This window comes from Triticum aestivum, chromosome 4D (assembly GCF_018294505.1).
Source record: "Triticum aestivum cultivar Chinese Spring chromosome 4D, IWGSC CS RefSeq v2.1, whole genome shotgun sequence".
NCBI lineage: Eukaryota > Viridiplantae > Streptophyta > Magnoliopsida > Poales > Poaceae > Triticum > Triticum aestivum.
The window spans coordinates 474,827,906-474,841,909 of NC_057805.1; the positions used below are offsets into that span (position 1 = coordinate 474,827,906).

The following is a 14,004-nucleotide window of genomic DNA, read 5'->3' on the forward strand; positions in this document are numbered from 1 at the left end:
GGCGACCGGGGTAAATCCCCGTGCTTCTCAGCCCTAGCACCGGTTCCTCCATCCAAGGAAGTCGAAGGAGAATCGCTGGAGCTGCTGCCTTGGACCACCAACCATGCACTGGAGAACCAAACCTCTCGCCAGCCATCGAGATTGCCACGAAGACGACCATCGCTGACCACAAAGCTCCTGTACAAGATCCCCCGACCACTCGTAGGCATTGGAGAAGGCGTCGCCGAGCCTATGGAGAAGCCGGCGAACAAAAGGGAACGACGAGATCAAGGCCACCGTCTCGCCAATCTCGCCCACCCACACTAGATCACGTCGCTCCAAGGAGACTTCGGGAAGACACGTCCCCCAACTCCATAACGCCACCGCCATGGAGGAACCAGAGTTGAGGAAGATTTATTGGACACTGCTCCGCCGCCGCCACGTGGGCGAAGCCAAACGAAAACCTAACCCTACAGCTATCTAGAAACCGGGAGAGAACCGGGGTTCCCTCCCCCTCCTGCTGCCGGAGCGACGGAACGTATGTTTGTGCATAAATTGGTGGTCATATTGCCATCTTGAAGAACGTGCCATGTCTTAGAAAATAGATTTTGGATAGGAGCAATTACTATTTTTTTATTAAGAAACCTAAACCCCACTACAATTAATTCCAAATGAAACAATCTGAAGTTTTTTTAGTTTAGGAAGATTTTGGGTTGCTACTTAACCGTTACTTTGTCTCACTATCTGTAGTACTTTGCAGGTGTGCATGTTATAGAATGGTAAGCTTTATAGATTTATGTATTTATTCGAAAAAACTAGAGTGGACAAAGAGTAGAATGCATACGTATAAAACGTACGAGACCGCTACTATTACTGATGAGAACTTGCCTTTGCCATGGTGGTAATAATCACGGTTGACGCCGTGAACGGCATCACATCGTTGTGGACGATGCGGAGGTGGAGCTCCTCGACCTCCGCAAGAACCCTGGCGAGCAGACCCTTTCCATTTATTTCACAGTGGATCCTCACCATGACGTTGTCCTCCGAGAGCTTTGCCTCGATCTCCGGCAGCTGGCTCCCAATTGCCGGCGTCCCAGCTGCCGAGAAGAACCCCGGACAGGCCTCGCCGTCCGGGGTGACGAGGCACCGTGGCTTCCTGACGAGCACCACGGTCTCAACGCTCCTGCGGTTGCCGCCGGCAGCCTCCAGTTACTTGACCCTCTCTTGGAGCTCCTTCACGTATCTGGTCGCGTCGGCAAGAATCGTCCCCTTGTCCATCTGACCGATTTGGAAAATAATGTAACCAAATCAATTAAGCATTTACTGAAGTACTATGAAATGTAGAAAGAGTTGAGAGATTAGACATGTTCATAGACCTTCTTGAGGCCGGGAATGACGGCGGAGAGCTCGATGAAGCGCTGGTTGATCTTCTCCCGGCGCTTCCTCTCCGCCATGATGTGGTCTTGCGCGTATGGCGTGCTCTTTGTGGAGGCCCTCCTCGTCGGCTGTGACACGCCGGAACGAAGCGGCGCCCCGGCGGCCAGCGTGCCCCCGCCACCGCTGCTGACCGGCTGCGGCGGCAAGGCAGTGCCGAAGTCCCAGCTCATGGACAGGGCGTTGCTGGTGCTGGTGCCGCTCATGCTGCTGGGCGCGAACGGCCCGCCCGAGGTCGGGGACGACATGGACCAACTGCCTTGGTGCACAGCCAAATCGGGGGCTGGGGTGATGATTCCTCCACCGCCGCCGGTGTCGTCGCCGGAGCTCAGACTGTTCTGTGCTTCCGTCAGCTCCGAGGAATCGCGGAGCGCCTGGAGACACGGGAAGCCGGCGCTCTTCTCGCTGCCGCCGCCGGCTCCTCCTGGATCCTGCTGCTGCAGTGTGCTCACCGCCCACTGCATGAATAGGCGCGAGTCGTCCATGTCGTCCATGAGCATAGACAGATCCGTACCTTGCCACTGACCTAGCTCGGCAACATCGAGACAGAAATGGTAAGAGTAGTTAAGCACACGTGACACCGCAGAACTAAGCAGAACTAGTCATGCACGATAGTAATTATTTACCTCGATCGGTGAGTGAATCCCTAAAGATCGATTATGTTAGAACCTGGCCTCTAATCTTGGAGTTTATAACGGAGCGTTAAGGTCCTGTCATTGTAATGTTTGCTCACGCTAGGCCCCTCTAGCCTACAAAAATGAGCCAATCATAAACAATTAACAACCGTTTGTTGGATCCTGGCTTATCTTGCCTGGATCCAGTGAAAATGATATTCTACACCGCAGGGAAAGGTGCATTCATGTGGTGGGGCAGAAATACCAATTTTCCTGATGTGTATCTTGACTCTCCTATTGTCCAAATTAGGGCCATGGCAGCTGGATTAGTGGATCCACGTGTATCTTCCTTCCAAAGTACCAAGTTTTTTTAAATAGAAAATTCCAAGGTTTTATATAGCTACATATTGACGCGCTGCAGCTTTTTTGCGAAGCCCAAACACTAGCTAAGTGCCAGTACACAAGGGCATGTACAGTGGTTGATAAGGCTGTCTTGTCTTAAGCCTGTCACATAATTTAGATAAAGAAATAAAAATGGTGTACAATAGGTTACTCCCTCTGTTCCTTCATATAAGGTGTATTTATTTTATTTTTTTGATAAAATTCCACAATGTAGGGTGCATTTCTTCTAATCCTCACATAATCCCTTTTTTATCCCTCTAGAAAAAAGAAAAGTATCTTTCTCCCATTGTATGTATCTCTCTTTATAGAGAAAGAAGGAAAGTGTATCTCCCCTGATTGCCTATATCTCTTTCTTTCAAAGCCTAACTGATTTACTTGCCAGTAATCAACATATTTGCCCAGGGTAATTTTGTACTAATGTATCTATAATTTGTTGCCTTGTTCAACGTGCCCAAAAAAATATACACCATAGATAAAGAAACGGAGGGAGTATATCTTAGGCTTAGGGCATGTACAATGGTGCTATCTTAGTAGTGCCACATAGGATAAATGCTGAGGTGGAGGAAAGAGAAATCATCAGAAAAGACTTGTCTTCTCTTATTTAAGAGATGATCTCTTAGCACAATATGTCTCACCATGTTTTTAGGAATAGCTAGTTATTTAAGACAAGGCTAAGATATAACCCATTGTAGATATATATTTTTGCCATCTCTAAATTACGCGTAACACTTAAGATAAAACTCTCTTATCAACCATTATACACATGCCCTTATCTCTCATAACCAGATAACCCCAAATATATGGTGAGATAGATTGTTATTAAGAGATAATCTCTTAATTAAGAGAAGGGATGCCTTTTCTTATGTTTTCTCTCTCCTTCACTCAGCATTTATCATACGTGGCACTCCATAAGATAGCGCAATTGTATATGTCACTACGCTAGCAACTAGCGCAGTGGAAGATATAAGTGGGAAGAAGATGGCAGGACAGAAAGGAAACATGTTGTCTATTGGGGAAAGGGTGGCCCTCACTAATTCTTGTCTCAATAGTATTCATTTATATATGATTTCCTTCCTGGAGTTGCCAAAAGGGGTGCTGGATTCTTTTTTAAAAAAAAATTCATTCATATCACGAATCAGTACAAAGAAGTTGACCCTTACAAGCACACTGAAACGCAAACACAAAGGACCATGAACACCTAGAGTACCCTAAGACAACCATAACACAAGAAGATCTCCGGAGCCCTGTGTCATCATCCCTGAATATTGAGAGAAGACCCCTGCAGCAGAAGGATCTGCAACCAGTCGCAAGCAGGTCATCATTGTCGGGGGTTGGGTGCGACATATGTCAATGGATGGCTTATCATGGTGGGAGCGAGTAGAACGTCACCGGTGCCTGGAAGCGGGATGAGGCGTAGGCACGAACGCCGGCGCACTTTACCTAGGTTCGGGGCTCTCCTAGGAGATAACACCCCTAGTCCTGCTCTGCGGGGTCTCCGCATGATCATTAAGGCACTAGTGGGTACAACGGTGCTCCTCGAGCTGTATGCTAGAGGTAGAAGAGGGCAGGGCTTGCTCTCCTCTCCCCTAGGTGTGAGTCTAATTCTAACAGGTTCGAACCCCTTGCATGGGTGCCCTGCGGGGGTTTATATAGGCCTACCCCCAGGGGTACAATGGTAATCCGGCCGAGTGTAGGACCCGGCTGTCAGTGTCTCTGGTCGCCGGCTTCTCCGCCGACTGCTGGGGCCCGCCGCCTGGTGGGCCCCGCCGACTGGTTTGGTACGGCGCCGACAGGCCGCTTCCGCTGCTCGCGGGTCTTGCCGGCTGCTGATTACTATAGCCGTGATGCTAATGACGCGGTCTTGGTCAGGGGAGCGTGGCTACATTCCCGCCGCCTGGTGGGAGATCACTATAGCCACTCCGGGTCTTATATGGTTAATGGTGCACGAGCTCAGAGGAAGGATCGGGCCGCCTGCTAGGAGCCGGCCTCCCTCGGGTCTGACTGGTGCGGCTTCCGCCGTCTTCCGGGCGCTCGCTGCCTGGTAGGGCCCGCCATCTTCAGGCCGTATCGATAGGCGGTCGTGGGAGCAGGGCTCTGCCTGACAGGGGTGACGTCAGGGGCGGAGTGGCAACAGTGTCGCGCCGGGCGGATATCTCCGCATGTACGGAGCACTGTGGCCACGCCCGGCCCTGGATACGGGGGTGATGGGCTATACTGTAGCCTCACCTGTCTCGTCTTCTTAATGGGGGCGCAGACTTTGAGGGCTCCATGGGCCGACTGCTAGGAGCCGGCCTCTCTGGAGGCCGCCTGCTAGGAGTCGGCCTGTCTTGGAGCCGCCTTCCTGAGCATGGCCGTCTTCTGGCAGTCGGCCGTTCAGCCAGCCGGCCACCAGAAGGCGGCGCTTCGTCTTGACGTCTCAAGGGGCGCAGCCGGCCCCGATGTCTTGAAAGGTTCTGGGACTCGGGTTGGGCTACCCGTGGCCCATTACTCCGACAGTAGTCCCCGAAGCTGGTGAGATGCCGCGGCTGAAGAGCCGAGGAGCCTCAACAGTTTCCTCCTCCGGGTGCTCTTGAAGGAAGCTTCATCTGACTCCTAGCAAGCCGGCTGGCAGGAGTCGGCCACGTCCCGTCGGACTCAGCTAAGACTTCGAACGCCACGGCGGGAATTAGGTGGCATGTAGGCTAAGCTTCTAGGCCCGCCGCCCGTCGCGGGTGTGCCATGTGGCGTCAGCCAGCCGGGCCAGTCTGCAAGCCCACACGCATGATGGGACGCGACTGCAAGCTAGGCCCGCCACCACCGGGCCTCGGCACGCGAGCGGATCCGCTGCAGCCGAGGCGGGCGGTTGCGTTTCCCCACGGAGTTACTGCGTGCAGTAACTCGCGTGATAAAGGTGGTAACATGGGGTCGTGGGCACAGTTAATCCCACGATCCCACGCCCGCCCCCACGGCTTCATAGCCCATAGGCTATATGTAGGGGGAGGAGAGGGAGCGGCAGAGCACGCGCACCCCTCCATCCCGCTCTTGCCTCCTCCTTCTTCCTCTCGCCGCAACGCCCCCGAGCCACGCCGGAGCACCGTCGCTACTCGTCCCCGCCGAGTTCGTCCGCCCCGTGCCCTCTTGGCCCTGCCCCATTCTCATCTTCCCCGCCACGCCATTTCCTCCGTCGAGCTCTCCATGGCATGCGAGCGGGGAGGAGACTGGGACGGATCGAACGTCAAGGAAGACCACATCACTTGCCTCCGTGTGACGCGGCGTCTTCCCGGCGCGGGCTATGTGAAGGCGCGCGTGCCGCCGGAGGGGGAGATCTCACCGGCGCCGGGGGTGGGCGAGCGGGTCGTCTTCCGCTCGCACTTCATCCGCGGTTTCGGCCTGCAGGCGAGCGGCTTCTTCCGCTCGTTTCTTGAGTTTTAGAACCCCAAGCCTCATCACATCACGCCCAACACGGTGATGCTCCTGGCCGCCTTCGTCACGATGTGCGAAGGCTATCACGGCATCCTCCCCACCATCGAGTTGTGGGGAGCATTCTTCTACACCAAGCTGGGCACCTCCGTTCGGGAGGTGGCTGCCCAGTGCGGTGCCTTCATCGTGGTTTGCCAGCCGTCACCGCAGAACGTCTTCCCCACCATCAAGCTGCCGCAGGCAGTCAAGATGTGGCAACAATCTTACTTCTACGTGGAGAACGTGGACCCGGCCGTCGACTTCATCAACCTGCCAGCTTATGAAGCCGGCCCGCCGGCCGAGCCGCGGGCCAGCTGGGGCTACAAGCCGAAGCCGGTGTCAGCAGACGGCGCCGCCGCCATCCAATGACTCCGCGAGCTGACCAACACCGAAGGCCTCAAGGCGTCCGACTTGTTGGTTGCCTTCATCGCGCGCCGGGCTCTCCCGCTCCAAGGCCAGCCGCACCTGATCAGCCGGATGAGTGGGCATCGCGACCCATGCCGGCTGAGCACCAAGGAGATGCCGGCTGCCGAGGTCGCAAACTTGGTGAACGAGATCTCCGGCCTCAAGCTTGGAGGGGTCTTGGAGCTTCGGCAAGCGGGGAGGGGTCTTGGAGCTTTGGCAAGCGGCCATATTCCCACGCCGACCCGCCTCCTGCGGTAAGTTTCCAATGCTTTCTTTTTGATACTTGCCTTAATCTTGATCTTGGTCTTGATCAGCCGGCCTCTCATCATTTTAAACAGATCTACATGTCGGAAGCGACGACCGTCATCGTAGGGGCGGGTGGCGACTACCAGCCGGACCGGGCGGCGAGCGACGTGGACGACCCCGACTTGGGGGCGGCCGCCTTGGACGACACCGCGACAGGCGGCTCCGAAGAAGGCGGCATTGAGACTTGCCCTGATGACGACGAGGAGGACGACGAGCCGCACCCTGCGCGGGGTGTCGGCAGGGCGGATGCGGGCCCCTCCGTCGAGCCGAGTGCCCGAGGCGGCACGCTCAAGCGTAAGCAAGGCGCGCCTTGTTCGGCAGCGCACCGAAGAAGGCCAAGAATCCGACCGCCGCGACCAGGCGGAAGGAGGCCCCGCGAAGGCGTGCAAGTTTCAGAAACTCCCGAAGGTGCCTCCAATGGTGTCAGCGTAAGTATCTTTTTCTCGTGCTTTTCTTTCCTGTCGATCCCTTCAAAGCTTTGTCTCTTCGTCTTCTTGAATTAGGGCCCCGCTTTCTCTCGAGAAGTCGGCCGCCGCTTCCATCGTTGGGTCGACGGAGACCTCCACCACCACCCGGCGAATCGATCCGGCTGCCTACCTCCGGGAGGCAACGGAGCGAAACGCGCGGGAGGCGCGCGAGGAGCAGGAAGCCGCCCGCCTGGAGAAGGCGGAGACAGACAGGGCGGAGGCCGTCGCCTTGAAGAAGCTGGCGAAGGTCGAGGCCGCTACTGCGGCGAAGGAGCAGGCCGAAGAGGCCGCGCGCCGCCAGTCAGCGTTATTCATCATCCCCCTGAACTCCACGCCCCCACCACCAGGGTTCGTGCGCCGGCCGAGGGGGGCCGACGACGAGCACCCGGTCATGGAGAGGGACGGCGGCGATGTCGTCATGCCGGACGTAATCGTGCCCCCGCCACCACCTTCTGAGGAGGCGCGAGACAAGCAGCCGGCTGATCCGCCGGCGCCACCAGCCAGAGATGAGATGGTGACGGGCCCGACTCCCCAGGTCCGCACACCCTCATGCCGCCAGTTTGCAAAGGCGGCTTCGGCGCCACGCCCGCTGGAGGCCGCAGCCGCGAGCTCCTCGATCCCGGACGCCGAGGCGACCAGTGTCGCGCCCGCTGACTGGGTACGGGGAGGCGGGACAGGCCCTTTGAATCAGGCGATCCTGGACGTCCAAGGCAAACTCCGGGCTGAAGCTGACGCCCTGAAGCGGTGCAACCAAGCGTTCCTGGAGTCGCGAGCAGCCGTCCGGGTATGCTTCTTGGTTCTTCGTCTTTGATTCTTGTATTTCTTATACTTCTTTGTGGGGGCGCGCCAGCGCACCCACTGGGTATAGTCCCCGAGTTTCGGGCCGGCAGCTGAGCAGGCGGCTCGGAACTTTAACTGTCAAGCTCTGGGTGCTAACATTGTCTGATTTCTTTACTGCAGGATTATCATAACGTTCGCGCAGCCGCCTTCAACTCCAAAGTCCAGGAGCTGACTCAACGGACCGCCGACTTGTCGGAAAGCCGGAGTAAGTCTTTGTTTTCTTTCTCCACGGGGGCGCGCTGGCGCACCCGCGGGCTGTAGTCCCCGAGATTCGGGCCGACTGCTGAGCAGTCAGGCCGGATCTCCCCGGCGACTGTTCTTCTTTTTGGTAGCTAGTGACAACTTCTTTTTCTGCGGGGGCGCGCTGGCGCACCCACGGGCTGTAGTCCCCGAGATTCGGGCCGACTACTGAGCAGTCGGGCCGGATCTCCCCAGCAACTATTTCTCTCCTTGTTGATTGTTGATGTCTTTTTCTTTTTCTACTTTTGCAGAGGCCAACGCCACCCTGCAGCAGCAGCTGGGCGAAGCCAACACCGCGCTGCGTGGCAAGGAGGCGGACTGCAGCAAGCTGGCCGAAGAGCGTGACAGGCTGGTCACGCAACTGGCGGAGCAGGCGGAGCTTCTTAAGAAGACCCAGAAGGAGGCGGAGGACAAGGAGGCCGACCTCCTTGCTGAGTTCGAGACCGTACGCTCTGCCTGGACCGATAAGGAGGCCATGCTGACTGCCGGCTTCGGCGAGATTGAAGACATGGTCGACGGTAAGCTGCCTTCTTTACTCTTTCTTCAAGCCGCCGACTTTTGATCAAGCCGGCTTCTTGTTTCTGACTTTGGCTTTTTTGCTTTCTGTTTGGGCAGACTTCTTCCCCGGTCACTCAGGCGCTGCCAATCAGGCTATCGAGGCCGATCGCGAAGGACGGAGGGCAGAAGGTGAGCGGATTGCTGCCGACGCCCCCCCCCCCCCCCCGCACTCTTAGCGAGCAGCTTCTCAGCATCCAGGCTCGTCTTCGGCCGGCTCATCGGATGCTGCGCTGCCTTCAGCGTGTCGGCGCCCAGGCGATCGCCGCCCTGTGGCCAGACATGCCGGTTCCACGTATACCCAGCCGGACCGCCGACTGGCTGGAGGTGGCGGCCGGCAGCCTTGAGGCTTGGAAGGGTTCCTCGGCCCGGGGCGGGGCACGCCGGGCCTTGGAGTTTGTCAAGGCGTGGTACCCTGGGCTAAATCTAGCCCAGTTGGCCACGCTTCGACTGGAAGCCCAAGAGGAGCTGGTGGCGGTGGAGCGTGATCTTGTCCAGCGAGCCGCGGCAATCGCCGAGTAGACCAAGTCCAGCGTCTTCGTTCCTGAGCTGGCTGAGAACGGCACCGAGGCGCCGCAGGAGTGGTTCGGGCTGAACCCCGAGGATGGCGAGGACTCGGCCGAAGTGATAGACTCCAGCAACGAGGGAGAAGGCAGGGAGGAGGAGGAAAGTGAAGAGGGGGCGCCAGAGGTCGGAGTGGACGGCCAGCCTCAGCTCGACCGCGCCTCCAGCAACGAGCCACGCCCGAGCGAGCCGGCTGTTGCTGAAGGCGACCAAGCGGAGACCGACCAGCCGGCCGCACCACCAACCGGCACCACCGACTCCATCGTTCCGCCGAACCCGTCTGCTGCTTCCTAGGCTGCCGTTTTACCTTTTGTTTCTACCTGCTTATCAGTCTCGACAAACTTCGTTAGCTTCGCACAATTCCACCCGCGGGGTGTATTTCAAACTCTTGTTGAATGTCGGCCAAGGGCCTTTTGATATGTAATTTTTTTGCCGAGTTCTATCTTTCCTTGCTTTCTACTCTTTGGCCTTTTTCCTTTGCCGCCTTCCCTCGGTTGCCGTCTTGCCAGCCGAACAGCCGCTCTGCGGACTGTGGCTGGGTCAAGTACTTAGCCACTCCCGGGGAGGTAAGTACTTAGCCGATTAGAGTTTTCTAGCAAGTTAAGTAGAAGCCGGCCGGCTGCTCAGCAACCGGTCGGCGAAGCAGGAAACCGGCTTGGACTATGTGTACGCTTTGGGTCCTTAGCCATTTTTCATGCAGACACCCTTTCTGCCTTAACTCCTGTAGACTGAACAGTCGCTCTGCGAGCTGTGGCTTCTGGCAGGAGAAAGCTTAAGTGCCAACACATTACTTGTCCAGCTGCAGGAAGCATTACATAGTACAAGGTGGCGAGTCCCCGGGTCGACTTGTCGAACCCGATGCCAGGCGGACTAAATGAAATAACACATCGATAGGCATAATACTTATCATATAGACAAAAGAGGGCAGTCCCCGAGCTCTTCTCGGGGGACCCGGAGTCTTCGTACTTAATACAAAAGTTGGCATGGTACATACCGCATCAACAGTAAAACCTTCGGAGGAGGTTTGCATTCCACGGTCGCTCCGTCTCCTTGCCGGAGTCGTCTCTTTTGCGTGCTCGAGGCTTCTGAGCATCGATCAGGTAGTAGGAGTCGTTGCCCAGCACCTTGCTGATGATGAAGGGGCCCTCCCAAGGTGCCGAGAGCTTGTGCTGGCCGGCTGTTCGCTGGATCAGCTGGAGCACAAGGTCTCCCTCTTGGAAGGATCTTGGCTTGACCTTCCGGTTGTAGTATCGACGCACGCTCTGCTGGTAGATGGTGGACCGGCTGAGTGCCAACAGCCGGCCCTCTTCCAGTAGATCAACGCCGTCTTCTCGTGCTTCTCTTGCCTCCTCTGCGGTGTACATGGTGACTCGAGGGGAGTCGAATTCTTTGTCCGTCGGGATGACGGCTTCGGCACCGTAGACGAGGAAGAAAGGCGTGAAGCCGGTTGACTTGTTCGGAGTTGTGCGCAGGCTCCAGAGAACGGCCGGCAGCTCATCGAGCCAACAGCCGGCCGAACGCTCCAGAGGCTCGAACAGCCGGGGCTTGATGCCAGACAAAATGAGGATGTTTGCCCGCTCCACCTGGCCGTTTGACTGCGGATGGGCAACGGACGCTAGGTCTAGTCAGATGCCCTGCGTCGCGCAGAAACAGACCAAGGCACCTTTGGCAAAGTTTGTGCCGTTGTCGGTGATGATGCTGTGTGGTATGCCATACCGGATGGTGATGTCGGAGATGAAAGTCACAGCAGTCGGACCATTCAACTTCTTAATTGGCTTTGCTTCTATCCACTTGGTGAACTTGTCCACCGCGACAAGCAGATGAGTCATGCCGCCGCGTGCTGTCTTGGTCCCACCATGTCCAGGCCCCAGACGACAAAGGGCCAGGCAATGGGGATGGTCTTGAGTGCGGAAGCCGGCTGATGTGGCTTTGAGCGGAACTTCTGGCACCCTTTGCATTTCTGGACCAGGTCTTTGGCGTCTTCTAGAGCAGCCGGCCAGAAAAAACGGTGGCGAAAAGCTTTGGCAACAAGTGCTCTTGAAGCCGCGTGGTGACCACACTCGCCTTGATGGATATCTTTGAGGATTGCTTGGCCTTGCTCCGGCTCTACGCAGCGCTGGTAAACACCAGTGACACTGCGCCTCACAAGTTCTCTGTTGACGATGGTGTATGCTGCTGCCCGACGCTGCACCTGTCGGGCCGAGATCTCATCAGTCGGCAGCTCTTTATTCACCAGAAGGTGGAGGATGGGTTGAGCCCACGAAGGTGCTGCAATTTCTTCAACTGCTAGGACTGCTACTTGCACGAGGGCGGTTGGGCCGGGAGGCGGCGGGTTGGAGTCGGCTGCCGCTTGCTGTGTCGATGAAGTCCCCGGGCCGACTGCTGCAGTCCCCGGGCCGGGTGCGACTGCTGCAGTCCCCGAGCCGCCTGCCGAAGTCCCCGCGCCGGCTGCTGGGGTCCTTGAGTCAGATCCGACTGCTTCAGGAGGAGCCGGCACAAAGATGGAGTCTGATTCTGGTGACGGCTTGACAGACGGCTTGAGGAGGCGTTGCAGGGCGACGCCGGCTGGTATTGCTTGCCGGGTGGAGCCGATCCCTGCCAAGGCATCAGCTTGCTCATTGTCATTTCTTGGCACATGGAGGAACTCGCATCCTTCAAAGTATCCACTGAGTTGCTGAACGAGGAAGCGGTAGCTGGCCATATTTGCATCCTTGGTGTCCCAATCGCCTGACGACTGCTGGACCACCAAGTCGGAATCTCCATAACACAGGATCCGGCGAATGCCGAGTTCCTTGGCAAGCCGGAGCCCGTGAATGAGTGCTTCGTATTCAGCAACGCTGTTAGAGGCGGCAAAATGGACTTGCAGCACATATCTGAGCTTGTCACCTTTGGGAGAGGTGAGGACGATGCCGGCTCCCAAACCGGTGCGCATCTTGGAACCATCAAAGTGCATTCGCCAATGGGTAGAGTCTGGCGCTGGCTGCAGGTACTGGGTCTCGGCCCAGTCGACGAGGAAGTCGGCCAGTGCTTGTGACTTGATTGCGGTGCGAGGCTGGTAGTGGATGGTGTAGGGGGCCAAATCTATGGCCCATTTGGCCACTCGGCCTGAGGCATCTCGGCTTCCAATGATCTCGGCAAGTGGAGCTGTGCAGACCACAGTGATTGGGTGCTCTTGGAAGTATGGCTTCAGCTTCTTGGCGGCAAAGTGCACGCCGTAGCATATCTTCTGGTAGTGGGGGTAGTTTTGCTTGGAGGCGGACAACATTTCACTCAGGTAATACACCGGCCTCTGGACTGGTAGTGCTTTGCCTTCTTCCTTGCGTTCCACCACTATGACTGTGCTGACCACCGGCTGGTGGCGGCGATGTAGAGGAGCATGGGCTCCTTAGGAGTTGGAGCCGCCAGGACAGGCGGAGTGGTAAACATCTTCTTGATCTGGAGAAAAGCTTCATCCGCCTTGTCGTTCCACTCGAAAAAAGTGGTCTTCTTCATGAGCTGGTACAGGGGGAGAGCCTTCTCACCCAGCTGACAGATGAAGCGGCTAATGGATGCCAAGCAGCCGGTAAATTTTTGCACGTCCAGCAGTCGGGTGGGCACCTCCATCCTCTCGATGGCCTTGATCTTCACAGGGTTTCATTCTATGCCGCGCTCTAAGATCAGGAAGCCAATAAGCTGGCCGGCTGGTACTCCAAAGACGCATTTCTCCGGGTTGAGCTTGATCTGGAATCGGCGCAAGTTTTCAAAGCTCTCCTTGAGGTCCTCTAGCAGCGTTCCACGCTTCTCCGTCTTCACCACGACGTCGTCCACATAGACGTGGGCGTTTCTGCCGAGTTGCTTGAGGAGACACGTCTGCATGCAACGCTAAAACGTGGTGCCGGCATTTCTCAAGCCGAACGTCATGGTCAGGTAGCAGAAAGCTTCGAATGGCGTGATGAAGGCGGTCTTTAGCCTGTCGGCCGGGTTCAGCTTGATCTGATGGTATCCTGAGTACGCATCCAAAAAACTCAACAGCTCGCATCCGGCTGTGGAGTCAATCACTTGGTCGATTCTTGGCAAGGCAAATGGGTCTTTGGGGCATGCTTTGTTGAGGCTGGTGTAATCAATACACATGCGCCACTGCTTGTTCTTCTTTAGTACAAGGACTGGGTTGGCTAGCCACTCTGGAAAGAACACCTCCATGATGAAGCCGGCTGCTAGAAGCCGGGCTATCACTTCTCCAACAACTCTTCTTTTCTCTTCCGACAAGCGGCGCAAGGGCTGCCTGACTGGCTTGGCATCAGACCGGACATGTAGCTTGTGCTCGGCGAAATCCGTCGGAACACCCGGCATGTCCTTGGGAGACCATGCAAAGATGCCCCGATTCTCGTGGAGGAAATCGACGAGCTCGCCTTCCTATTTGCTGTCAAGGTTTGCACCTATGACAACATGCCTCTCCGGGTGCTCCGAGTCCAAGGGTATCTTCTTCGTCTCCTTCGCCGGCTTGAACGAGCGCTCAGCTTCCGACTCCTTGGGGTTGGGTGACATTTCCGGCTGCTTGCCGGCCATCGCCACAACCCGGTCAAGGAGCCGCTTCTCAGCTGCGACCATGAGGGACTCGGCTAACTGGCTGCTCTCTGCTGCGCAGGCGGACGACTTCTTGTAGTCTCCTGCTATGGTCAGGATTCCCTTGGAAGTCGGCATCTTCATCTTCAGGTAAGCATAGTGGGGGCCGCCATGAACTTGGCCAGAGCAGGCCGGCCAAGCAATGCATGATAGGGGCT

At 56.7% G+C, this 14,004-nt stretch overlaps 1 pseudogene; it reads right to left on the reverse strand.

Annotated features, from left to right (window-relative positions):
* Positions 1–204: 204 nt before the first annotated feature.
* On the reverse strand, positions 205–1,898 carry LOC123100389 (transcription factor bHLH25-like; annotated as a pseudogene).
* Between the last annotated feature and the right edge of the window lie 12,106 nt (positions 1,899–14,004).